The 27,075-nt window shown below is 35.8% G+C and overlaps 1 protein-coding gene across 2 annotated transcripts in view; it reads right to left on the bottom strand.

Annotated features, from left to right (window-relative positions):
* LOC411054 (polypeptide N-acetylgalactosaminyltransferase 2) overlaps nucleotides 1-27,075 on the bottom strand; it is a 182,292-nt gene that overhangs the window by 89,800 nt on the left and 65,417 nt on the right. The window contains exon 2 of one of the 2 annotated variants that reach the window (XM_006558671.3): nucleotides 23,147-23,199. The exons of the other annotated variant lie outside the window; for it this stretch is intronic. The gene's annotated coding sequence lies outside the window, so the exon portion shown is untranslated. The remainder of the gene's footprint in view (nucleotides 1-23,146; nucleotides 23,200-27,075) is intronic. 2 annotated transcript variants of the gene reach the window in all.

Below are 27,075 nucleotides of genomic sequence, written 5' to 3' on the forward strand. Positions count from 1 at the left end.
GCGCCACTCTCTTCTTCAGACCTGATTCTTCTTACGTTCCCTCGAGATCCTCTTCTTACGTGAAACGAACTCGGCTACGCGATGCAAATAATCGTGCTTGCTCTTTCCATCGTTGAACTGTATCAAGATTCTATTGGAACGATGGATTTTCCTATTTCGACAGAAGGAAATTTTTCGAGCAAAATTTTTCTTCGATATCACTTATCGTTTCCAAAAATTTCCATCTTTCGTAGGATTCAGTCAAATGATCTCAATAATCTGTCAATACCTTATATCATATGAAACTTAAATTTATAAATTTGGATTGATTTCAACGTGGAAACAACGTAAAATTTCATTCTTTAAGGGTAGAAAATATCAATAGATTAACACGGTATCATTTATCTCTAAGAATTTAAAATTGATTTTATTTAATAATCAATGTTTCCAATTTTCTGTTGGAACAAAAAGTTTTTGATAATTTTTATTACTGCGATTCGACACGTATTTTAAATTAAACGCGAAACTTAATATCGTGCGAAACTACATTCCTGAAATATATTAATACGATTATTAATTTCAGATACAATTATCATTATATATCGTATCACATTGTAAAACAAACTTCACATATCGTTAAATAACGACGTTTCGATTGACTTTTACTCAATTGAATCAACATCCTGTTGCTGATAAACAGACATTCTTCTTTGCCCGAATTCGCAGTTTCTCCCACGAGCCATCGCTCTCGAAACACGTTCGTTTTCCAACGAGCATACACTGATTCCAAGCCCCCCCCCGTAATGATTTGTCAACTGCGTAAAACGTGCGCGCGATCGTACGATTTCCACTACGGCTGAACACAGGCCGTCCGTTTCCACTGCGAATTTTCGGCTGCAAACATGGTAATCGCTCGTTTCCGCGATTCAACGCCATCCGCGTGTTTTCCGTGGAAAAAGCGCAAAAACGCATTCCATTTACACACTCTCGTGCACATTGATGTACAGTCAAAAAAAAAATTTCTGGATTAGTTTATTTTTGTGAGGATATACCGTGATTTTGTGCATCGTGTATATATATATTGATATACGATATTTCATTAATTTGATATCACACGAGTGAAAAAAGATTTCAAAAATTAGAATATGTGCAAATATTTTTTATAACGATTATAATAGGATAATAAATATAATCGTTATAGAAAAATTAATTTCTAAATAATGTTATAATATATGACAAACGATCTAATTATTGGATGAAAAAGAATATAAACGTTCATGTATATAATATAAATAGATGTTTAAATAGTAAATATTATAACAAACATAAAATATTTGCATATATTTTTCAATTTTATTTTCATTATTAGTTATTAAATTGTAGCTAATACGAAATGTATACTTTCTAATTAGTATAAGCATATTATAATATATGCAAAGACAATAGCTTTCGTAATCTGTGTTTATTATACCATTATCGTGTACAAATGTTTTATTTGTAGAATTTCTTTAACAATCTTCGTGATTCTTTTGAAACAGAGAGAGCATTTTAACGGTATAGAATATTTCATATAATTGAATACAAATATCCCACACTATCTTTCACATAACACGTATTTTCCATCTCGAGACTGTATCGAGACGGACAGAGTTATCGCTGTTTATACAGATGTAGTCGAGTTCTCCCTTTTATATTCCACGAGGTACGAGATATAGTGTCGGCCATTGAATGAACTCGAACGAAAAGATTCTCAAAAAGAAAAAAAAAGGAAAAAGGGAAAAAAAGGAAAAGAGAGCGGGGAAGGGAAAAGAGGAAAAATGAAATAAAGTGTAATCGAGCATCGAGGGAACGAAGAAATCAGAAGTTTTAATAAAGTGGAAAAGGGACGCGAGAGGATTTTTCATAAAAAAAATCGGGGAGAAAAGGCAGGATCGTTTCATTTTCGAGGAATAGAGATGAGGGAGGGGCGATGGAAAGAAGAAAAAAAGCGGGGACAAACAGAGACGTAATCTTATCGACGAAAGAATCGTCCTTTCGCGCTTGGCTAGAGTTTTCGTAAAAAAACAGGGTAACTTTTCTCCCCTTTTCTCAGCTTCTTCCCGCCCGACAAAACTAGAGAGAAGCATTGTGATGCATAAGAAGTTTCGTGAAAAAAAAATAAGAGTTCGATTGGTTATCCAAGGATAGATGGAGTGGAATTGAAGAAACGGAGAAGAAATTTTTTAAAGAATTCCTTGATATAACCGATCTTCCTTTCCAAACTTAAGGTACTAACTTTTATTAAAAATAACAGATGATTTTTGCATCAAGAAATACTCACTTCAAAATATTGTTGACAATTTTTATTAATATAGCTCCTAACAATTTTATATTAAGAAATCTGTCGGGTCGAATTAATCAATTAATTTTAATTCTTTATATTATCCGATTGAAATTTAATTTACAGGTAATTTTGAGATTGCTCGATCGATCAGCTCGATTAATTAAAAGTTTTTTAATAAAAACGCTACTTTAACAAACTCCAAGCTCACAAGCAATATCGAATTTGAGCAAATGGTAATGAGAGAGACAGATACAGGAGCCTTTATTAATTTACAATTTAATTCGTGCAGTTTAACCTTTGCCTTCAATATAATAAAATAAAATTATTTACATCTCATAAACTCTTTATGCTCCTTTGTGCTCTGCTTTATTTCTTGTTCCACGAAATTTCTCACACACGCGCACACACACATTATTTATCCCGATTCGTGGACGAATTTCGATCGAACCCACGTGAACTTTGGCCAGTTCCCGCACGTGGACGAAATTTAATTAGACAATATGTAAATGAAGGCCGTATAAGGTTTGTCCTTTTGCCGGATCCCTTTGAACATAAATTGCCGGCAGAAGTAGCGGCGCGATAAAATGGTAAATAGGATATGCATTATACATAAGAGCCGGCCCGCGGAACGCATCTTTACGTATGTAATGCGTCATGCAAATTATTAAACGCTAAGCCTCCGTGAAACTGTCGGGTTACCGTGTCATTTGCATAGACTCCAAGATAGTGGGAAACTATCTTTTCTGGCCTGATATTTGTGGTAACAAGAGCACGGAGGAGGATTAAAATTTTGTTTTAATCCACCTCGAGAATATTCGTGAAAAATATATTCTTTCTCGAAAAAGTTCTCATTATAATTTACGAGGGAGGATAATAAAATTGAATGAGGCATATAAACAAACAAGTAGTTGCGTTATTATCGTGTCGTGAATTTTTATAAATCATTCAACTTTATCATCGTTAAGTTGTTACGAGTTTGATTGTTTTCCAATACAATTTTTCCGATGAGGAAAAGTAATCATGAATGTGTACATGTTTTCTAATGTTAACCAAGAAAAAGATTCAAGTTTATTCTTATCTTCAACGTGATGATAGATGTTATCTATTATCGTAAAAATAAACGATACTTTTAATTTTAAGAAAAGAATACGAATTGATTAATTTGATAATTATATCATATTGTGGAGTGATTTGCAGTAATGACGTGCAATTGCGTTCATTTCTTAAAAATTTGGATTATTTTGTAGATTTTTCTAATACATAAGTAGTGATAAATTCAAGCATCAACAGAGTAAGATTTAAAGGATTAAAAATCGAAGATTCCTAATTATGAAAATTTATGGAAATTTTAATTTTCGATTTTTCTTCTTTTTCATTCTTCCTTTACTAAACGAAAGGAAGCTGATCCTTCCTCAATCGATCCATATCTCAATTAAATCTTAAGTAAATACACAATTCGGATATTAATTTACCGTATATAAATTATCAAAAATATATTTTTATCTTTTTTTCCCCCACTTTTCCTTCTTCCCACTTAACAAGCATGAGAAAAGGAAGGGCGAACACACGTGTCACTCAACCTCTTTCTTCGCTTGTGTGCTTCCAGACAGAACGTGCACCGAATTAATTCGAACTCGAAACGCACTCACGACCCATTGCTTCGAATTCACGTTCACGATGAAGGTTTGAGAGCGTCGACGAATCGATAAAGAACCTCTATAACCTTATCCTGGTGTGAACATTTACAGAAAATGTTCTCACCTTATCTCTCCTATCAGTTCTAGAAGGCTTAAAAAGGTTTTCACTCGAAACGCCACGTGTCCTGTATCGTTAATTGAATTCCTGGATATTCTGAACCTATTTTCCAGACACATTATCCCCGAGAATTCACGTTTCTGAAATGTGATATTTCATTTCGAAACCGATAAGCTTTTTAAAATCCACTCGATGAATGAGATGAATAGGAGACTTTCCTAATTAAATATCCCAGAACTTTTTTCAAATTTTTTTTTTTTTTTTTTTTGAGAATGAGTGATGAACAATCTGCAGCTTTCCAATTATTCATCATTACCAAACGTTACACTTTCATTTATTTGAAGAGTAAAAATTTTAACAGCGGATATAACATATTACCAATATATAAAATGTATTTTTCGAGTGCATTAAAGGGCCACTCGAAAAATATATATATTGGAGGCGATATTTTTCGGGATTATCAAAGCCCGTTTCGTTGCAAATCTATCGTAAATCAAAAAAAAAAAAAAAAAAAAAAAAAAAAACAATAATCTCACGGCATAAATTCAAATTTTTTTGAATGAATACTAATATAAATACTTGGTAACGAAGATAGTTCCATCACAGATTTATAAAATTAATATCCCTTTAATACATTTATCTTATGTAAAATTCTTCTCTGAGTGATCAAATTAACCGGCGATGATCTACAAAGAATCCAACAAAGAGCATACACATATAAGCTATGATTTCGCGGCCCGAAATTCGAGAGTTTTAATTAAATAAGTTACATCAGGCCTTGGCGTGACGATGATATTATTGCCCAGATTACTAACGTTAATGAGTTTTACCTTATCCCGTCCAGTGAGAGAGGCTCTCGATCTCCGTTTCAATTTTGACATTGCCCGAGTTGATGATTTATGAAAATGATAACTCGAACTCCCCCTCGACTTCGTTTCTCTTACTTTGGCCATGATTCATCGGAAGATTATTCTCGTTTTCCAGTTTACCAAAGAACTTTCTTTCGTATTTCTCTTTTAATATTTCTCTTCTCTTTTTTTTTTGCACGTTTATAGAATTCTAGAGATAAAATTTCTTCCGTTCTCTTTTCTTTCAAGTTAGAGGATTATTTCCCTTAATGCTTTGCCTTTGATTTTGCTCGTACCATTAGAATTTCTTCTTTTTCTACTTATACATCATGATAAATGTTTTTTGCATTAAAAGACACGAGAGATCGATAAAAAAAAAATCGAATATCGTAGAAAAATTAAATAACGATGAATACGAAATGACTCGGATTTGCATTCTGCCGAATACACACGAAACGTGTATATGACATGCATTGAATTTAAATTTCAGATCATCGATCAAAACCGAATCTTTTCAGGTATTGCCGGCCTTGCATTTCGAGTCCAGTTGAACACGGTGAACGGCTCGAGAGATTGGAAATGTCCATGCGTGTGTCGCAATGCTCGTTAAGTAACCTGGAAAGAGAACGTGGAGATCGAATCGCGGGGGTCGCCTTTCACGTATCATCCTTCCTCCCCATCCTTCTCCCCATCCCAGTTCTCGAAACCGCGATAACTTCGCTGCAACTGCGGAGGAATGCGATACAGGATCGAGTTGACGATGATCATCCGCTAAATATGGATCCAGATTTCGAATTACAATTTATGACAGTAGTCGCTTTCTTCTCTTTCGTTCCCATTTGAAATTAGACACTTTTTCTTTTTAAGTAGAAATCTCTTGGAGATTTTTATTTGATCCGGTGCTTGGATTTTATGGAATATTGTATTTGAAATCTTATGATGAATATGATACTTGAAATATTTATAATTATTCTAATTATTCCTGAAATATTTTTTTATTTAAGATTCACTGCAAATTAATTTGCAGAAAAATCCTGAATGTATATATTTCAAATATGTAATAAGAAGTTCTAGTGCTTCATTTCATTTAACATTTGAATTTAACACAATTTAAAGATGATTTAACAACATCATTCAATCATCCATTGTTGAACAAAAGAAACATTTACTAATTATTCAAGTTATCACTTCGGTTATCCAAATTATCAAAGTTCTTCTTAGTTATATCTTCTCGGGATTTGTTCAACAATTGCAATATCAATCTCTTTCTCTCCAAACTTGTTTTTCCTTTTTCTATTTCATTGTTGCATTAGTGAAATCTCGTCAAACATCAAATCTCGTATTACGCTACTTGGAAATTCCAGTTGCTTGAATTAGAGAGTTCCTACAAAGTTGTGCATTCATGGAAACACTAACGAGCTTCCTATTTAGAGAGCTCATATCGTCGTTATCGTTCGTTATCAGTTTCTTCCATCTTGAAGATTGAATCGATTATACGAATTAGATTTCAAACATTTTCATACAGTTGTTGTAAAACATTGTTTATTTACCCGGGTTTTCGAGTGAATCTTTAGGGATTAAACGCTCTGATTCGTTGTTTTATCCGGTTTAGTTTCGCTTCACGCTCATTAATTCTTCATGGTACGCATGATAATTTTATATTTTTGACGTTATACTACAAGTATCGAATACAAAAATGCAACCACGATTTATTTTATTTCATAATAGTCTCCAATCTAAATTTTATTTCGCGTAATCACAATGATGATAAGCACGATAATAGCTATATAAATAAATATAATAGTTTAGGCTTTCTAGATCTTTCTTTTCTTTTCTTTACATTCACAAAATATTTCAAAAACAAGAGCATCGAGTTTCTTAAAAATCTTTCTGTATCAAAATTTTCTCCCTCAATAAAAACTATATTTTTTCTTTGTTTTCCTATTTCGTTCCTTAGACGAAACAAACGAAACTCGTAAAGCTGTTAATATTAAAATGTATAATAAAAAAAAAGAAGAAAGAAAGATATCTGTCACATCTATAACGTATTTAAATATTTTTATTGATAAACCTAGAGAATTATTTACATAATATAAAAGAAGGCAAGAATTCTGATTTATCGAGTGATATAAGTATAACGAAGGTTAAACAACATTGCAGTTAATTACATCACTCGACTGTAATTCTACCTGTCTATCTCTCGTGCAACCATTGCACGAAGTCACGAAGATTAGGATGGCTTAGATATAATCTTTTGTAATTACGTTTACCTGGCTTTTCTAACCTGGCTTTCAACCGCACTTCCATTCCATGGAACGGGCGTATAATGAACTCATTTATAACTCTCCCCTGCCCCCCTAAGTAAACCAGCCAGGTAATTACCCTTCGTATCACTTCGAATTCGATAAATCATAATCAATCATCGCACCAACGAACCGGGATTCATCAACGATTTCTTTCATCGCAACGTTCCCTCGTATATATATATATATAGATAGGCCTCTTTCTATTCTATCGATCTCTCGAAGTTTTTCCATCGTATTTCTTTTTTACGCAACTTCATTTGATTTTTAGTCCGTTTGATTTTTATTCCACGAATGGTATAATCGATGTTTGACCGTTCTATAACTTCGTCACGTTTCTGGAACTATCGACACGATAGGGCCAGTCGATCGAAATTGGAGATTTGGCCCGGCTCCAAATTGCGATGGCCCCGCTTCCTTTCGCGCAGCAATTATTAAAAGTGGATTAATTAGTAGTTTGCTCTTATTGGTACGACTTGCCGTTAGAAATTTCCATTAGACGATTATCGTTATCGCTGTCGAGTTTATTACATGCGACAAGTGGAAGCGTGGAAATTTTAATTTGTGTCGAATAAAATAGAATAGAATTGAGTGAGTGGTGGAAGAGGGAACGAGGCGAGGAAATTAAGTAAATTTTTTTTAAGGGAGATAGATTTAAGGTTACGTTGAAATTTATGCACGGAAGTTTGGAAAGGAGTGATTACATTGGAGATTTGAAAGAATTTAAGACAGAGAAATCCCGAGAAGGATAAAGAGTTTGTAATATTCCATAAAATGAATGATGAATAAAATCAAATAATGTGCCTCTAACATTTTATATTTTACACTTCTTCGGGATACTCGATGAATTTATTAATTGGCAATAAATTTAATACAATTATAATCAACGAAACGAATAATCTTATGATGCAAATAATCCTTTCAACGAAATTCAAAATCTCAAATCCTTTATTAAACGTAAAAGGCGCAAAAATTCCGACAAGAATCATTCCATTTCCCCCAAAAAAAATTTCGTGTTTCAACGCAACGAGAAGAAACAAAATTTTGAAAAAAAAAAAAAAAGAATACCATAAGGATCGAAATTTCATTTCCAGAAAAACCGCGCACGATTTTTTTTTCATTTTTTAGCTCTAGAAACGTGGTCCGACCAAGCGGAATCCGCCAGGAGCGTTATTGTGCAACGGTTAATCGACTTGCTGACGCGAGGCTCGCGAGTTGCTCGTCCACAGTGAAAGGATCGGTCTAACGCATCGGTCGATTCGGCCGAAAGCTCGGCCACAATGTAACCGAGGATCTCCGGTGAAAGGTAATAACACGAGTTCGTTGCCCATTTTTTTCCCTTTTCTTTTCTTTCCTTTTTTTTTTTTTCCCCCGCTATGCCTTCGCTCGGATCGATCCCACATGGTTAGACGATAATTTGGAACCGCGCACGGAGAAAGTAACCTCGCATTTCTCTCGTTCGTTTCACGGAAAATCATCCTTCCAACATCCAGTAGAGTTAGTGACGTTTCGATAAGGAAGCGAGTAAATCGATTTCGTGAATGAGTTCGTGGATTGAAGACGGTTTCACATCCACGTCTTTAACATTCTATTGAATTTTTGATTATAGAATTTATGATAAGGATAATTAAATGACTTTTAGAGCGATGATTGAATGTCTGGCTAATAATTCGATAGATATGATAATCCAGCATGCTTCATTATCAGGATTATGGATACATTTATATTTATGTATTTCACTCTTCATTGTATTAAGTCATTTTTTTTGTTCATATTATTAGAGATATAATTCAATAATTCTTATTTTTTGTTGCTTAGAAAATAGAAGAATTAAAGTTCAGAGTGGAGAAGTCTCGTTTTTAACATAAATTAATTATTATTGTTGTTATCGAGAAGCAGCTCTCTTCGTGATAAATTAAATAAACGAAGTAAAACGCAAAAAATGTACTCGATCGATGGAAATTGGAAAGTGTTTACCTTTTCCTTTGATCGATGTTCAATGGCGGCCAGCCTGACCTACATGATCTTGCTTAAATTTGCGCATCCGATAAAAATCGAGAGAAAGAATCGAAGTTACGAGGTCGGGTGCAAGCGGAACAGGTATTGGCCGCCTGGTCGGTGAAAGTTTCTAGAGAAAAAGTGATTGCAATTTATCCGTAGAATGCAAGGCGAGAATGTCGGGCGTGCGTTCGTTGCTTCGTTTCCTCTTGCAATCGAATTGCTCACATTTCCCTCGGATCGGGAAGAAAGTGAAACTTGCGGATAGCGCTGTTCGCTCGTTCATCAGAAACAGAGAAGAAGATTCTTCTGAATCACTGTCCTCTCGATGATACGTTTCAAGAAAAATAATAGTCTCCTAGTTAATCGAGTTTTTATTATGATACTCAATCGATAAATAAAACTGAATCGAGTATCAAGTTTGAATATCTCGTTACGTGTATAGTGACTAATCGGTTTCAGATTTCCAATGAGTGTCAAGACCAAACAATGTTGGCGTGTCTGAACTTTGTCTGAACTTTGCAACGTTGCAATTTATCCTGTAATGGATCCTAATTGTTTAGTTATTTAGATCGATCCGGATTCCAAACTATAATGGATATAAAATTAGGCTAAGCGTACGTGAAAATATCCAGTAAATTAATTCGGCATTTTAATAAAGACTAAGCAATTAATTAGTCACGGTAATATTAAATTAATTAAGTCGAAATATCCTGTAAATTTATCTACGTTGGAAAAGAAAAATTTCTACAAAATATATTCATAATTTATAAAAAAAAAAAGAAAAGGAAGAAACCCAAAGAATCATCGAATACAAAGGAAACATTTCAAAAATCCTTTCATTCCAATTTTCATGAATAAAACGACAACAAGTTCAATTAATTTCTAAAATCCTGAAAAAGAAATAACAACTTTCAATTCTTCTTTAGAATCAACAACGGATAAAGTCACGCAAGAGTATTATTTTCCAAAATTCTTCTCGAATTTTCAAAAAAAAAAATATATATATACCGTCTTGAAGATTTAACTTCATGAGATGGCGCGATGGCAAGAATAACGAGGAGAACGAAGAATCGTTCCCGTTCTTCTGCGAAAGTTAAATGGACCGCGCGGTTAATCCGCCACAATGGCCGCGATTGTAGTGAAATATGTGTGCGTTTCCCGGAAATACAGATGGCGCGCTCGCTCGAAAATTGAAACGCGGCGAATCGCACGAATTCGGATCGATCGGATTTATTAAAACGATCCACATCGGCTGGATCTATCCCCTCCCCCTCCCCATTCCCGTTTGCAACCCGTACGTGTTATTTTATTAACGCGCGTGCTGTCACGTGTTGTACTGCATAATCGCAGTTTCGCCCGTGGCCAGCGAATTTAATGACACGATCGAACAGTATCGTCGGATGGGAACAACGGTCATTGAGAGATTTCAAGCGCGAATGGTTATCAATAGCGCTTCGTGAGATACGATTCCTTTTTTTATTCGAATACATTCGAAATGATTAACAATTCATTCCGATATCGAACTTGGAAATAAAGGAGGAGGGGTCGATCGAGGTCGAAAAGTCGAGGGAAAACTGATGGAGATTCCCTCTGTAATCAAATGGAACTTGCACCTTTCCTCGTTAAACTATCCACGTAATCAAGGGAATGCTTTTTCTCCACGATGCATCACGATACTTGTTGCGGCAAAAGGCAACAATTACGCTCTTTATGTTAATTTTACGAGCACTTGGATCGTGTATTGCGATCTGCAACACTCGATGACGATGGATTTGAAACAAGGCCACGAGTAATGATGATTATTAAACAATTGGGAATCGAGAAAATGTTCCTGCGGAAGATTTCTCGATATTTTTCTCCTCGTGAAGAAGGAACTGTTTCGAGAAAATTTATATACGTAAGCTCGATTTATATGTGCAGTGATTTTTATAGCGCAATATAATTGAATTAAGAGAAAGTTTTTAACATTATAAAGATTAGATAAGAGATTTTAATTGAATTTTAAAAAGATTATAAAATCGAAGTTTATAGGTTGAACATTCAAACAGAGATTTATTAATATTTTAGAGAAGAAAAAATTACAATTACAATTTTATAACAAAATCAATTAGTAATACCTGTTGTTTAATTTTATGACTCGTAAATAACTGCATGGTTTTCGTCGGAAATCAATTAATAGAATTATGCAGTTTCTTTAACTAATTATCACAGAATCGACAGATTTTTAAAAATGGCCAGCCATCGTAAACAATTTATCGGTCCATTAAACGGCTATTAATAATGCATGGCGCAACGCGGATCGGGTTAATTGGCCGGATAATCGTAATTAAAGGGAGTTCGATTCTTCCTTTTCCCGCGCCGTATAAAAACTCATCCCAATGGGAATATCGGTTGAAACTAACTGACTCGAACGTTCGCCGATATCTTCATTGATTTTACACGATAAATTAATCTAGAACGAAAATATGTTTCGAGTAAAAATGATTATTGATTATTATATTTTTTTTCTTAGAATTACAAAATTTACTTTATCTTTTTAAAGATAAATAATACACTTTTCACATGCAATTAACTTTCTATTGCAGAGTGATATAGATTAAAAATCACACGAAGAAACAGATATATAATGTATCTATATCTCACAAGCATTCCAAGATCTTTTCCTTTGGCGGCAATCTAAAATAAATAAATGCTAGAAGAACGAACCTACAATTGATTTATCCAAACGTCAATTCAACTTGAACTGTATTTATTACAAAAAATTATAAATCACGATTCAAGACAACAACAATAATAATTATTCTTAATTGAAAAATCTTCCACAAGCGTGAAAGAAAATACGATTCATCCACTTCTCAACGAAACAATATGCAAATCGCGTCTTCGCTTCTTCAGTTCTGAGACATCTTTCTCGCGTTGTTTCGCGGGAAGAATTATTGCATCTCTCGGTTAAAACGTGTCCAAACAAACGTGTTAAAACAATCCAAGGATAAGGGATCTTCTTACGAACTGTATCGTTGGGAAAGAGAGAATTTATCGTGGGTTTCGATGACGATAACTTTTTTCTTTTCACAAAAAGAGTTGATTAATCCACGATTTTGAATTTCCTTCCGTTTGTTATAGAATCTATCCTTCGTTTCCAGGGGAAACTGTGGAAGAACTTGCAACGAGAGAGGGTAAAGTTAACGTATAGAGGGAATGATAAGGATCAGAGATGAAACGATAGGCTATTTTTAACAGTGGTTACTTTTTGTTGTGACCCTTGGTGGAGCATGATCTGCAATTATAATTGTCATGCGTGGATAAGCAACGTTGCTTGAAAATATCACACGGCCCCGTTCTATAAAATATAATAGCTTACGGTAATTTTAATATATTATTATTCAGAATTAGGTTATCGTTATTTCTTCATCGAAATTTTTGCTCTATAGGGTGTCTTAGTTAGAAAGAATCGAATTAATTCCGGATGTTTCATTTTGCTTGTTTTTTGTTTGTCATCAAAATCAAGTAAGATGTTCATCTTGTAATTCAAATATTTTTTTGTAGTCAATCAGCATTCATTATCATCGGCCAAAATATATACCAATTATATCTCTTACTTCAAAATCTATATTCAACTTTGACAAAATTTCATAATAAATTAAAAAAGGAAGAAAGGAAAAGAAAGAGTTAAATCCATGAAGAATTGACTGTCTAATTCTATCATTCATATCACGATTCGTTCATATCAAAAAATAAATCAGAGGAGACAAACAAAATTCACTTTAACTTCGATTTCAACTTTTGTCCGCGAAACGGATTCACGGATAAGTAGGAACATCGGCTAACACATTTACGCGGAGAAACAAGGCGAAACAAAATCCTCGTTGGCATTAAAGTTCTAAAGTACAAAGTACCGGGATTACACCGGTGGAAACGAATCGCCACGAGTTGCACGCTCCAAACTCCATCACGCATAATTATCGTGGACCTCTTGTCGATTCGAAAGAATCTTATCGATCGAAGAAGAGATTTTCCATTTTAAGAATCGGCCTATGATTGAAATAGCGATCAACGATCATGAAACACGAGCATTACGTTGTACAATACTGGCAATCGAGGGTGTAACTAGTTTGTTGTGAGGCTAGATTGATAATTGTTCGAAATTTGGATTTTACACGGGGAAAATTTTATTAGCAGGCGGAAATACGTGATAGAGCGTCAATTATCCGAATTGGATTGTATTTTCGGGAAATCGAATTGTTCGGATAATGAAGCATGCACGTGTTTACGTGAATTTATAATTGTAAGAATTATAGTTAAAATTATCAAAATGCGAGAGAAATGTTGTTATTACAATTCGAGATGTAATTGCTAGAAGCGATTTATTAACTACATCGAGGTTAATTATTTGATATTTATTAAATGACGTTTACGTTTGTACGTTTTAACGTTAAAGTAAGTAAAACTTTTTTAAAATGTTGAGCCGACGAGTTTGACTTTTTTCTGCGTATCCAATTACTTTGTTTTTGCGGAGTTAAATGCGAACAAATAAAAAAATTGTGTTAATAAAAAAAATACGGTTAATCACCCTGGCTTTTATATATTTTGTAACAACGAAAAACTTTTTATATAGAGAAAATTTAACGTTTCCTGAAAAACGGGTTGCCAGCTTCCTGCGTTACACGATATTTCTATTATTTGCCGGTAACAAACGTTGCCTGTTTCCGGTAGATACAGGAGAAAAACAAGGAACGCCAAATACAAAGAGACAAATATCCCCTTGACACGTTATTTAATAATTATTAAACCAATCTAGAATTGAACAATGTCCAAAACTTTAAAAATATTCGATCGATCCAAATTATTCCCTCTCTCTCTTTCTCTGTCCAATCTTATCTCTAGGGTGCAAAAAGAAGGTCATGGAATAATCAAGGATAATCTCGATAATCCCCATCTCTCCGTTCTTTTCTAATTTCTAATTACCCCCGCGTTTCGTTATCGCGATTTCCATACAGATGATCGAAAGAATCGATCATCACACATTTTTCCCGACCGGACAAAACCGCGGAAACGTGCTCGATCGCTCGTGAAAATTTCCATTTCTGCTCCAACGATCGCCGATTTTTTTTTCCCAACCGATCGAGAAAAAAAAAAGGGAGGGAGAAACCACCGATGCAACGTGGACAAATTGCGTTCTCGAACGAATCGCAATCGTTAAAAATGTTGAAAAATTGTCTGGTCGTTCAAATACGAATTCTAACGTTTGTTAATCCACGAAAGGACTTTAGAAGCGCTATTTTTAATCGCTTAATCGATTAAAGAGACGCATCCCCGTTGACGAAACTCGACTGCGCATTACAGTTTGAACTGTAAACCTACGCAGAGAAGGTATTTTTTACACAGCCATTAACGTCCTATAATTCATATACAATTTTCCACCATGTTATGCGATCGAGCACGAAAACGCGTGCCCGTTCGAAATTACGCCTCTCGATTTGCGCGACGAGGGTTGAAAGTGCAACTGTACGAAGGTGACCGGGCGAAGGTGATGATTATTAATCCTGGGCCAGGAATAATCGGAAGGTTAAACGACGCATTGTTCCATAAAATATTTCCACGCGACGTGGCGCACGCGAGACCACGATCACCGATAACTAACGGCTGCGTGAGCTTTCCAAGGGATCCCGAGGCCTCGAACAACGTCGCTGCACTGCGGATATCCCAGCCAACGGCCTCCCCCAATGCCGGCCAAGGCATTTCTCGGTTTCAGGAAACGCGTCCATTCGATTCTAACTCGATGTTGAAAATTATTGCAAATGGATGTTTATTCTACAACGCGTGATATGCATTGCGTATTTCTATTTTTCATTGTTTCCGGAATGAAAGTTTTTTACGGTTGATTTGATTTCCAACTTCGAAAAATCGAGTTATAAATTATAGTAAGATTGATGAACGAATTTGTACGACTAATTAATATTATAGAGATGGAGTAAATTGTTTTCTTTTTACAAGAGACTACATTTGCACGATGAATATTTGCAAAAGGAATCAGACGAAAAGGAAGAAAAAGTTTCTTTGGATCAATAATAGTTCTTATAAATGGATTCTTTATCTTTGGAATATTCAGAGAAGAATAAGAAAACAACTCCTTTTCCCTTCCTCGTTGAACATCGATCTGTTGAAAAGTTGACGCAAAATCAAGAATCGAACGAATAATCTTCGAACCGTGCTCCATCCATCACATTCAACTTTCGAACCTTCTGTATATATACCATCTTTCCAAAGCGAACGATAGAAAGTCAAGATGGAAATTTCCATTATCCAAACGTCCAAGCATCTCTCGAATCTTTTCTTTTCTTTTTTTTTATTTAAACAAATCTTGCGAAAAGATCAGAGGGAAAGTTTTCACTTATCCCTTGATCGTCCTCGAGAATCCAGAGCGCATAAAGAATTGTGGGAATCGGTTATACTGGCGTAAATGATTTTACACGGAGGCACGATTAAGTCGAACGCGAAGGAGGGAGCTCTGTTCAGCTCTGATTCCTGGCGTGATTCGTGGCCCGGAAAAGCGGTTTCCTTCGATTCATCCATTTCGAAAGGAGAGGGGCAACGCGAAATAATAGATCCAAATCAGGCCGTTTAAATTCTAAACCCGAGGAGGAGCCGAGGTTGGATTGCATTAGATTCACAAATTAAGAGGCCACCCGGTGTGCCAGGCCGGCTAACAAAATTCTCGCGGAACGTTTAATGAATTCTTACGCGAGCGGGCGTAGGCGGCAGTGGATTAAAATTAAACTACGTGTCCCGATTGTTATAATTTTCATCGGTGCTTGATACTTCTTCGATGGCGAATAAAATTTTATTCTTAGAGCCAGAAGAAAAAGAAAGGAATTATCGAGAAAACGATATTTGGATCAGTAGCAAGGGATGTTTATTCAATTGGAAATAGATGAAATTGGATTATTTGTGCACTGTACGATTTTTCTGAATCGTGGACGTGGCTTATTCGAAGGCTAAGACTCTGCTCTAAATTGATTAAGCTTTCTCCAATTATCGCGATTCGTAACGCCTCGTAACAAAGAACATACCGAGCATACAGACAGAGATAATTATGCTTGAAACGATAATTGATCGCAATTGTAGGAAGACAAGTGTCTATCCACTCATCTCGGGATCAGAAACGCGTTGAAAGCTGGAAATTTTAAACTTTGGAGTTCGCCCGAACGACTCGAGTTCGAACTCGTCCGTTTCTTTAATTAAATCCGTTTAATGATTAAACGTTTGTCTTGGCAAGAGGAAGATCCGAATTTAAATTTGAATTTAAGTAAGAATAAAGATGGAATAAAGAAAAAAAAGAATTTAATTACCTTCTCGAAGATGTTGGAAAATATTCAATGGAATTATTTCAGGGTGGATAACGCGTGCCACGGGAGCGGATAACGATCACCGTGGAAATAATCACATTCGCCGCCAGTTAAATCTTCTTTGTGAACAATCCTATTTACGGGTCATTAGCCACAGGCGAGGGGAAATAAGGTGGATGAAATTGACGCAGTCTTGGCGGAATGGACGCCGTCGATCTCGGCGTTTAATCAGTCTCCTCCAAGCTATGGATGCTGCGATATGAAATGATCTGCCCACACAGATCCTGCTCAATCGATTGCAAAAGGATTACGCAAAATTTCCAGGCCTTCGTTCGTTATATAACTTTATTATTCTCGAAAAACTTTGCAAGAGACGGATATAAATCTGTACAAAGATCTATTAATTGCAAAATTTACTGACTATTTTTTTTTAAATATTGGAAGAGTAGAGAACGAAGATTGGTCAATCATCATTTATCTGTCATTCTCGTGTTTGTTAAAAAAAAAAAATCGTGATATTCGAAGAGAATTGTTTCATGACAATTATGGGGACATCAATAACCAGAATTTCGACCAGAGATATCTACCAGATAACCTACGCCTGGTTTGCCCACTCGATCCCGTTAATGCTTCACGAAGTGTTGAAGCAGCTGAATCAACTCCTCCATGCTCGAATCAATTAAATCAGCCGAATTAATTCGATCTCTTAGTCCTTAATCGAGATTGCTCACGCGATTGACTGATCCTCGAATATCTATCCCTGAAAAAATTGTCGCGGATATTACGCAGCTACACTTTTTTTTGTTCCAACTGTTCATTAATCCATTCGAAGTTCATTGATATTCATCGATTTCTCTCTCTCTCTCTTTAAAAAGAAAAAAAAAAGAAAAAAAAGAACCAATCTCCACGAGGGAATTATCGTGGATTATTAAATTCGTCTTCGTCAAATTTCATCGAGGGCTTAATACGATCCGATTTTCGTGAACAAACGTCAATGTGAATTTTATTTTAACAGGTGTTCAGAAAACGATTCGTCACGCGAATTAAATTGCACCGATTAATGCCTGAATATCGAAGACGATGGGGAATAAAAATGTTTAAGACTCGTGATCGAGAGAATTAGTTAATTGTTCCCATTACTTTGACTTTGATTATCATAGTTTTATTTCTCGTCTCTTGACAGAACTCTCGAAAGAAAATGTAGGGCGAACGATCCGCTCGTTGGACTGGATTAATTTTTTTATTATTGAAATATCCTCTCTTTCTTCTATTATCACACGAAAAACACAATTTTTATAATTCTTATTTCACAATTGTTACGTATAGAATTATTGCGTTAAAAGAATAATAATTTTTCAACTATTTTTCTATTTTTAAGAATTTCCTCGATCTCTAAAATTCTTCCACTCAATCTCAATGTTCATATTTCACAAATCCTAGCATACGTTTATTATATTAAAGAATAATATCGTATTAACTATTTCAGAAACAGATATTAAACCAACTTAAAGAAAAAAAGAGCCATTTCGAAGAATTATCACTTTTAAGTTCGCTCAACGACTCGCAAATTCCAAGTTGCCGCTAATTAATGCGATTTTATCCTCAGCTCGCCAACTTCTTCGACCCACCTACATCAATCAAATTGAATGATACGAAAGGATGGACGAGCGATAAATAATAATTATAATTTATCCGAAAGTTCGCTAATTAGTTGGAACACTTATACGCGAACTTTGGCGTATTAGTCTATTTCTCGCGATTATTCGTGTCACGCGTTCGTCTGCAAGTTAAATACCCGGCCTCAAACTGTTTCAATCCTCGTACCGGTTTGTCATTGATATATACCGTGAGTGTGGTTTCCGCCACGATCCGGAAGTTCATTGGTACCGCGGCAAAGATTCCAGAGTTCGAAGCGAACAGAGAAATTTGTGCAGGTGGTATGAAGGTGTTTGAAAGTGTTTGCCCGATTCTAATTCATAGACTTATGCACGTCTAAAGTAGATATTTAAATAATCGTGTGATATGCAGATGAATATATATTAGTTAGCTATTCTAGTTTCACTATTTCATTATTCTATCGAAATAAAATTCTCTAAAAATGTGGTATATTATCAAACATTGTTTGCAAAATAATTAAAAAAAAGAATTTGCATTCTATGCTTAATCGAATCTTTACAAAATGCACGATTGGTGAAAAAATGAATCGACAATTAATCGTAACATAGCCTCAATTTAAATATTAGAGATGCAATAATTTTAGATAGTAAGAAAATCTAAAAACTCGTGCATCTCGTAATACTATATGATACTATAAGAAAAGATGAAGGATACTTTCTCGATCGTAAATAAAATTTTGAAAGATCGGAGAGCAAGTTATCTTTGAGGAAAAAATTGATTCGAAAGGGAATGGTGAGCATCTAGCGCGACAGTTTTCGAAAAGGGACGGAGCCAGGGTTAATTTCGTACGGAAGGAGGAATTCTGTTTACGCAGCCGTGCACAAAGAGACTAATTCGAAGCGAAACTACGGGGCGGAGAGGCAAAAAGGTCTTTTCGCCTCCCTTGGAAACGGTGAATTGAATTCCGTGAGCGGAACCATCGAATCCTCCTTCCCCCCCCTCCCCTCCCCGGGGTGCAGATTTATACATTTAACTCGTCGTGGAAAAAGAATCGACGATCGGATTGCCCGGATTCGATCTCTAGCTTTCTGCGCGGCTGCTTTAAAGCAATTAAACTAGCTAGACACGGGGTGGAAAATTTCTTTCCTCTCTCTAAATCTCGAGACTCGTTTGTTGAAGGTCGATTCTCTCCATTCGTTGTCGTTCTCGCAATGCTTCACCCCTCCCCCTCCCCTTTGGAAACTTGAAGAAATCTTGCGAAAAAGAAGAAACAATAAAAAAGAAAGGCTATTTCTCGAAGGTCGATTCCACGATTAAAGACTCGTGAAGTTTTTCTCTGGATGGATAAGACGTTGGAAAGTTCACGTCGTATGAGATACAAAGTGGTGGATTATATGGTGGCAAGTTAGTCCGGGGCTATGTGAAATTCAGGAGGTTTTCTTGGATGTGAAACTTTGAAATTTCGGTAAGCGATCTCATCTTCATTGAGATATCACTTTCCACATAGTTATTGGATAACTACATCGAAATAAAGCAATAAAATATGTTTCTTTCTTAAAAAAAATCGACCAACGATCGATCGATGATTTAATTATTGCTTAAAATATATTTAAATATATTATAATATTAAAAAAGAAATTACTGGTAGCCTCAATGATAATAATTTCCAATTATTTAATCCAGCAATTCAATTTAATGAATTAGCAACTTAAACTCTTTCAAAGAGATGGGCCAAGCCAAGGCGATAGCCTTGTAGCGACATTTCATCGCTATTTCTATGCTATCTTTTCTTTTCCCTTTGTTTTTTCAGACTGCTTATCCGCCTGTGCTGTTTTCGTTCCCTGTCTATAGCCTGCAGATAGAATTCGTTTCATTCTCGATAGTAGCGATCGAGGGTTTTCGGGGGATTATTGGTTCATGAACAACCCCTCTTCGCCCGAATCGGTCGAGACGGTAGCTTTCTATCGGAAAAAGTCGCATCCACCGGATGGTCTGGCCGAGATGGAACCTAATCAGTAGGCATTACGTTGCCTCGTCGTCTTAACAATTTTTCGATAAGATTTTCTACGATTTTAATGGAACCACGTTGAGTCAAGGATGAAAATTTGTACAATTTTGAGTTTCAGATTGAAGAAATTAAATCATCTCGAATTGAAAAGTAAATTGTTCCTATCTCTTTCTTTCCAAGAAGAAATTTTTTTCTTGGAATAACAATAATGATGATAACACGATGATAAATTGGTTAAAATATATATGGAAACATGTAAGGCGTATACAATTTTTCTATACAATTATTTCAAAGTATTCTCATAACAATGTATATGCCTGTTGTCCAATTTTCTATCAAGAAATCGAGATTCGCTTCAAACTTCAATACCAATCGAAGTACACGAATTATAAAATAAATTACGTCATTTACAAGCCATCCATCCATCCAGGAAATAAACAATCTTCACGAGGTGCACACTGTAATCCCCGAGCATCTCGTAAAATTATCATAGCGAAAAGCCAATGGCTTATCACTCCATCAGCCTTATCAGGCATCGAGCGCAAAACGCTTCATCTACTCGAATCTCCATCAATCTATTTCCGCGAGAACAACGGTGTTGGATAACGATCCAACGAGAGATCCGACCAAGAGAGGATATTAATTATTACGAGTGTACTCGATATTTCACCGTAACACAGCTCCTTGCGGATGAATTATCACCCTTCACGGCTATTACGGCTGCCACGGCTAGATTACCCGTGATTTTCCGGTTTTGAAGAGGTTCTGGACGTGGCATAGGTCGTTATTGGCCGCGATATCTGCTCGAAAGTGAAACGCGATTCGTTCACTTTCGCGCATATAATAATGCAGCCTGGATGCGATGCTTATGTAAACCATTTCCTCTCGCCTTTTCCCAGCCAATCAAGTCGAGAGTTGGCGAGTACTTGGAGAACGGTTAAAGCGGGATAATTTGAGATCTCTGGGGCAATGATCGCAGGATGATTCAGATTTAGAAATTTAGACAATTCATCAGATCATTGTCTTGATCAGAAGAATTTTTACACGCAATATCGTGTATCATCAACAGAATATACATCTATTCTTATGAATTCAATTTATCAAAATTAACCAGAAAGAAAGAAAATCAATGATGGAAAGATTATTAGATATCACAGTCTGATATATATATACCTTTTCTTCTTTTTCTCTCTCTCAATTTTTCCTAATTTCACGGGTTATTATTGAAATTCTAGCTATCGAACTTGATTTAATCATTATGAATTTTACAAAGGGACAGGAATTTTATCGAGAAATTTCGAGGCAGACGAAACAAAACCGGTCCGCGCGTAATTGCCTGGCCTGGAACAAAAGGGTGGTCGCGCAGGTGAAAAATACACGGAGGGGGGAGGGAAAAACTGGCGCGTTTCCAATTCGTGGCCCCGATACGGAACTCCCTTCTGTATGCACGTTTGTGTAACGAGATGAGCCCCGTCCTCGAGCAAAGCCGATGTTCCTTTGTGCTACTTTCCTTCTCGAGGGAAGGTTGGAAACGCTTCTCTGTTGACGCGCCAAGACGTCGATCCGAATTACGTTTGCACAAGAATCGTTTCCCCTGAATACACCTGTGTGCGGAGGCATCCCAGGATTTCTGGATCAAAGAGTTCATCGGAACATGAATATTCTTCTGTCCTCTTTCTCTCAACCAGAAAACGTTCTCTCAAATCTTTCAGACCCTTCAATTTTCAAATGTTTAGAGCAAATATTCTCTATGCTGTTCAAGCTTTATTTTATTAAGAAATTTAATTTATATAATCAGAGTTAATAGTGATTTATCTTACATTCGGTATTATATGCGTCAAATTTATCTTTCCCTATAAATAGTGCAGTGCTTTTTTATAAAACTATAAACGGATTCGATAGATTTCTCACTCTTTATTAAAAGAATCTTAATATATTTTTTTATACTTAGCTCCAAATATGGAAAGTTTCTGTGCAAATGTAGTTAGCCGCAATTCTCTGAATATCTCAGAATCTACTAGGTATTCTGCAGTTCGAAAATCTTCGCCCTTGGGCTATTGGGAGGACAGAGGAGGCGGTGAGTTGAACAAAAGGGGTATCCCATGGACAATGACGTATCTGTTCGCGCGAAAGTCGCGACAACAAAGCGGGTAAGCTCGGCTAATTGTCGCGCAACAAAGCCAGAAGGAAAGAATATTGGCGCGTTTCCAACGTCGATGTTTCCATAGTGGCGATAAGACCCTTGAGGGCATGCGTAATTATACCTTCGGTAAACAAGCAGTACTTTTCTTCTTTTTTCTTAGTTTTCTTTGTTAACTTTCAATCTCGTGTTAATAACCTCTTCTTGGATCAATTTTTATAACCGATTCGAAATCCGATATCGACAATTTCGTATCTCAATAGAAAATTTAATTTTCATGCAAGTATTATGAATCTAATTCTTTATTCCATGTAGTATAAATTTTTATTCTAACATCATTAATATCGATATATAAAAATAAATTACTATATCTTATTATTATGTATGCAATTTGTTATTCGAAACGGATGTTTTTTCGATCATTGGAAAATAAACATATGCAAAATTTGATTCAAAAATTTTACCCTCCAGCCTTGCTATATTATCATGATAATTACGATAAATATTATTATGATAATTTGCTTTACAAGTGAATTAATTAATTCGTATTTAAAAGATGTACAAGAAATTGCAAAGTACATGTAAACATTGTCTTTAATTAAAATTATCGAATCGGTGAAGAAAAAGAACCGTGTATAAATTTTTCATAAAGAGAGAAAATTAAAATTTCTTTTCTTTCAATGAAAAGTGTCAATCCTTTAAAGGTTAGCAGGCGAAACGAATCGCCATTAAAATGTGCAAATAAAATCGGGTGTAGGTAAATGGGCACGATTGCCAGTCGACGATTGATAAATTATCCCGGGAATATATATGTGGAGTCACTTACGGTTACGTTGATCGACCGGGAAATTTTGTTTGACACAGCTTTAATGGGCTCACCTGAAAATGATCGAGTTAATTTTAATATCGATTGAAACTTGAATGGTGCAGGAATGTTGGATTTTAATAAGCGGGGTCATGGTATTTGGAGAAATAATAATGCGTTAAATATGGATACCAACGTTAAAACAATTAATAATAATAAGCTTTTTAATAAAATCATTAATTCATCGATCTCTTTATCGCGCAAAAGTATCGAGTTAAAATAAATCCACCTGTTATTTAATTTTTAGAAACGAGAGTACAATACAACTATATCCCGAAGTTAAAAATTAAAAAAGCAGAGCTGTGTATTCAATAGTTTTTAAAAAATAATTTGCTCTTGTATTGTATTCTTCTCTTAAAATAAATTCAAAAATTTAATTGCACATCTCTGAGTTCAAACAAACTCTTGTCTCTGATATTCTGGATCAAGAATCGTACGCAACATCCACTGTTCTATCGCTTCGATATTAATTTTGTTAAATCTCCCCCACCCCCTCTTAAAAATAGATGGAATCCCTTGACGGGGGAATGAAAAAATGAAAAAAATCATTTTGATTTGATATTAAATACAGAGTGAAGACATCTGTTTCGAAATAAAAACTTGCAAATCTCGAGATCAAATTTTGCAACGCTCAATACCGGGTTCCCGTCTTGCTCCATCATAAAACCAAGATCCGTCCCATGACGTGAACGTAATCCAGCTCAGACTGCAGTCACGTCGAAAAGACGTAGAATCGAAACAGGGACGGGAGGAAGAATGACAGGGGTTCCAAAGCCACGGGGGATAAGACGGCCGAGGGTGGCGTGTAAATTCGTGACGAGGAGCCAGCCCCACGCCATCTCTCGATTAATCGTCGCTTCCATTCGAACGGCCTTTCTCGGGAACGATGACAGATCTCCCCTCGACGCGTGTGCGATTGAGATGTCCCCATCCTCGCTAAATCGCACGTTAAACCGACCTAATCTACCTTCTTCTCTGAGGGGTCGATGTACAGGGTGTTCGAACGAAGAAGCGATTCCAGAGAGTAAAACAAACGAGTTACAATAATGGCGAAGTATAATGGTTGCAATGTATTTGCTACGCAACAGAGTAATTCGATAAAATAATATTTAATGGCGATACATTGTTGCAGATATTTTTTTGGATTTGGATTAGATCGATCGTTTCATCGATATTCTTTTTCTTTTTGTTTTGAAGAATCATCCCTTCTAATTTGTCCGAACACCCTGTATATACGGAGCGCAATTCTCCCCACAGAGAAATCTGTAGGCCGTTCCACGAGAGCCAATTCCATGAACGTGCCGTGACTTTATTCAAAAAATCCTTCACCCCCTGCGGATTTATTTGTCGGGAGTGCTGGGGGTTGGATGGTTTAACTTGGCTGACCGATACAGTGAAGTGTTTCTCGTACTTTTCGGGGAAAAGAATTGTAACAATCGATTTTGTTTGAGGGTTGAAAATCTAGTATGGGGAAATAGTGAATTTAATCTTAAATAAAGTACTTTATTATATTTTCTCTTTAGTTTTAAAAAAAATTTATCCTCGAAAAGATACTTTGTCACAGAAATATAATTGTAATCATACACGCTATTGATCGAAAATTTTGAAATTCTATCTAGAGATATCAATAATTTTGCTTATTTTAACATATTAATAATTCGTTATAACGCGATAACAAAATATTAATTAAAAACTCCGTCCAATAGATGAATAAAATTAATCAAACTAATTTCCCTAGCTACCAATTTATTATAGAAATTTTATAATTATAAAATATCCAACTTCTCCTTTTCACAGCTCTCATTATCGTCAAATGATCAAGAGAATTTTAAAAAAATTCTACCCTTATTTACAAGTACTTTCTATCGCGGAATTTTTATTTGGAAATTGGCCGAGAAAAAAGTTTCACTTCCAATTCTCAAGATTGTCATTTAATCGATCCCATTCCTGTCGAACTTGTATCCTTGGATGATTCTAAGACGCAGAAGAAAAGCTGCAGGAATGGAAGACGATCCAATTTCCGGCCACGGATTAAACACGGATTCTGCGCGTGAAGGGGCATCACGTTTTCGTCCCAAAATCGTCACAATTCGTATTCATATCACATTAATGAAGACAATACGAGAAAAAGTGGAGTTTAAAATTCAACAGCAAATTGTTTCTAGCTCGTGTAACTCGGGGAACGTCGGACAATAGGTTAGAAGAGAAAATTTGAGGTGCTTTTCCCGTGTGTTAAGCCGCAAGAAAATTCGCTGAATTTTACATTCAAACCGCACAGTGAACTTCCGTCACGAACTTGACTCCGGCTAAAATATTCCGCATTTGCGAAACCTTCTATTCACGAATTCCTTTTATACGCGATTCTACCATGTACGAAACAATGTTTATGTATACAAAAAAATCAGCATGAAGAAGTCAGCATCGAAGTGATGGATTAATAAAACGTGGAACGTTTAACAATCGATCGATGAGATTCGATTCGTTTGTTTGTTTAACATTTCTTTCGAGAAAAATCGTACTTTCGAATTCTTCAGAGATGGGAAAAAGTATTTCTGATAGCATTGAACGTTGGTCGAAGAGGTTTAAAAGGCTTCGCGAGAAAGGAAATGGATTTTAAATAAAAGAGGGCTGTCAAAAGGGGGATGAAAAAACGAGGCGAGCTCGTTCCAAGAAGACTAATCTCCGGAAAATACGACCATAATCGATGGGAGGAGGGGATAAAACGAATCAGAGCATTACCCCCATTCCTGTCCTTCTGTTTCTCGCACGAGAGAGAGAGAGAAAAAAAGAGGGGGGAAAGAAAGAGAAGAGGAGAGCATCTCTCCTCGAGGAAATCCGTCTTGGCGCGGAGTAAACGAAAGAGAACGAGAACATTCTTTGCGTCTCATGACTCGATCGAGGCAAAGGGAAGAAACATCGGACCGGTTAAGCCTCGGAAAATTGAGTGCACGCCTCGAAAGAGTCGCGTCGCACCCTCCTTTGCCCGCTTCCCCTCTCCCAGTTTTCCAACCGATCCTTTCCAACGCGAAAAATCTTCGAAAAGTTTCGTTGTTGGAATCTCTGCATCCGCGAATTAGAAATGGACCACGATGAGTTCAAACGCAGACGTCGATCAAGAAATTATTTGTAATGTATACTAATAATTGATTAGAAAATTAACCTTCTAATTCTTGATTTCTTGTTTTATCCCCGATAGAATGATTTTTAATTTTGAAACGACAATTATTGGAATTACAATGCTATTACAATAAAATCTTTAAGAATAATTAAAAAAAAAATAGATTCGATAAATAATTAAACATTAAATTAATAATTTATAAAATTTTAATATATAGAAAGATTGGAAGATCTTTAATAATGAATCGTTTTGGAAATTTTTAAATTAAACATTGTCGAAATTTATGTAACATCTGTTTGGTTTTTATCTCCAAATTTTCACCAAAGATTACGCTTTTAATCGCATCTCTATGTAAGAAAATATTCCCAGCAGCTTTGGATAAACAGTGGGATAAAGGATGCGGGGACGTTGATGCATCTCGACGCCGGATTTTAAATTGATGCATGCTAATGTATTCACCGCGAGAGCCGCGCTAATTATTCGCCATCCAACGCGTTCGTGCTGACGCACAGAGGCGTCCATATCAACGAGGATGACGAGGGGAGAAGAAAAAAAATTAAGTTTCGACGTTACATTTTTGTCCTCTCTCCTCTCTTCTCCTTCGTTTTCCATCTATCCCCAATGAATTTGAGAAATCTGCGAGGATAAAAAAAAAATGAGGATGAAGAGAAAGATCATTGAATATCTGCTGACGATTATAATTAAGGGAGAAATATTCGATATCCTGATGCGACCGCCGTTATAGCAATTTCGAGGATCCTTTATCGAGACG

This window comes from Apis mellifera, linkage group LG4 (genome assembly GCF_003254395.2).
Source record: "Apis mellifera strain DH4 linkage group LG4, Amel_HAv3.1, whole genome shotgun sequence".
Lineage (NCBI taxonomy): Eukaryota > Metazoa > Arthropoda > Insecta > Hymenoptera > Apidae > Apis > Apis mellifera.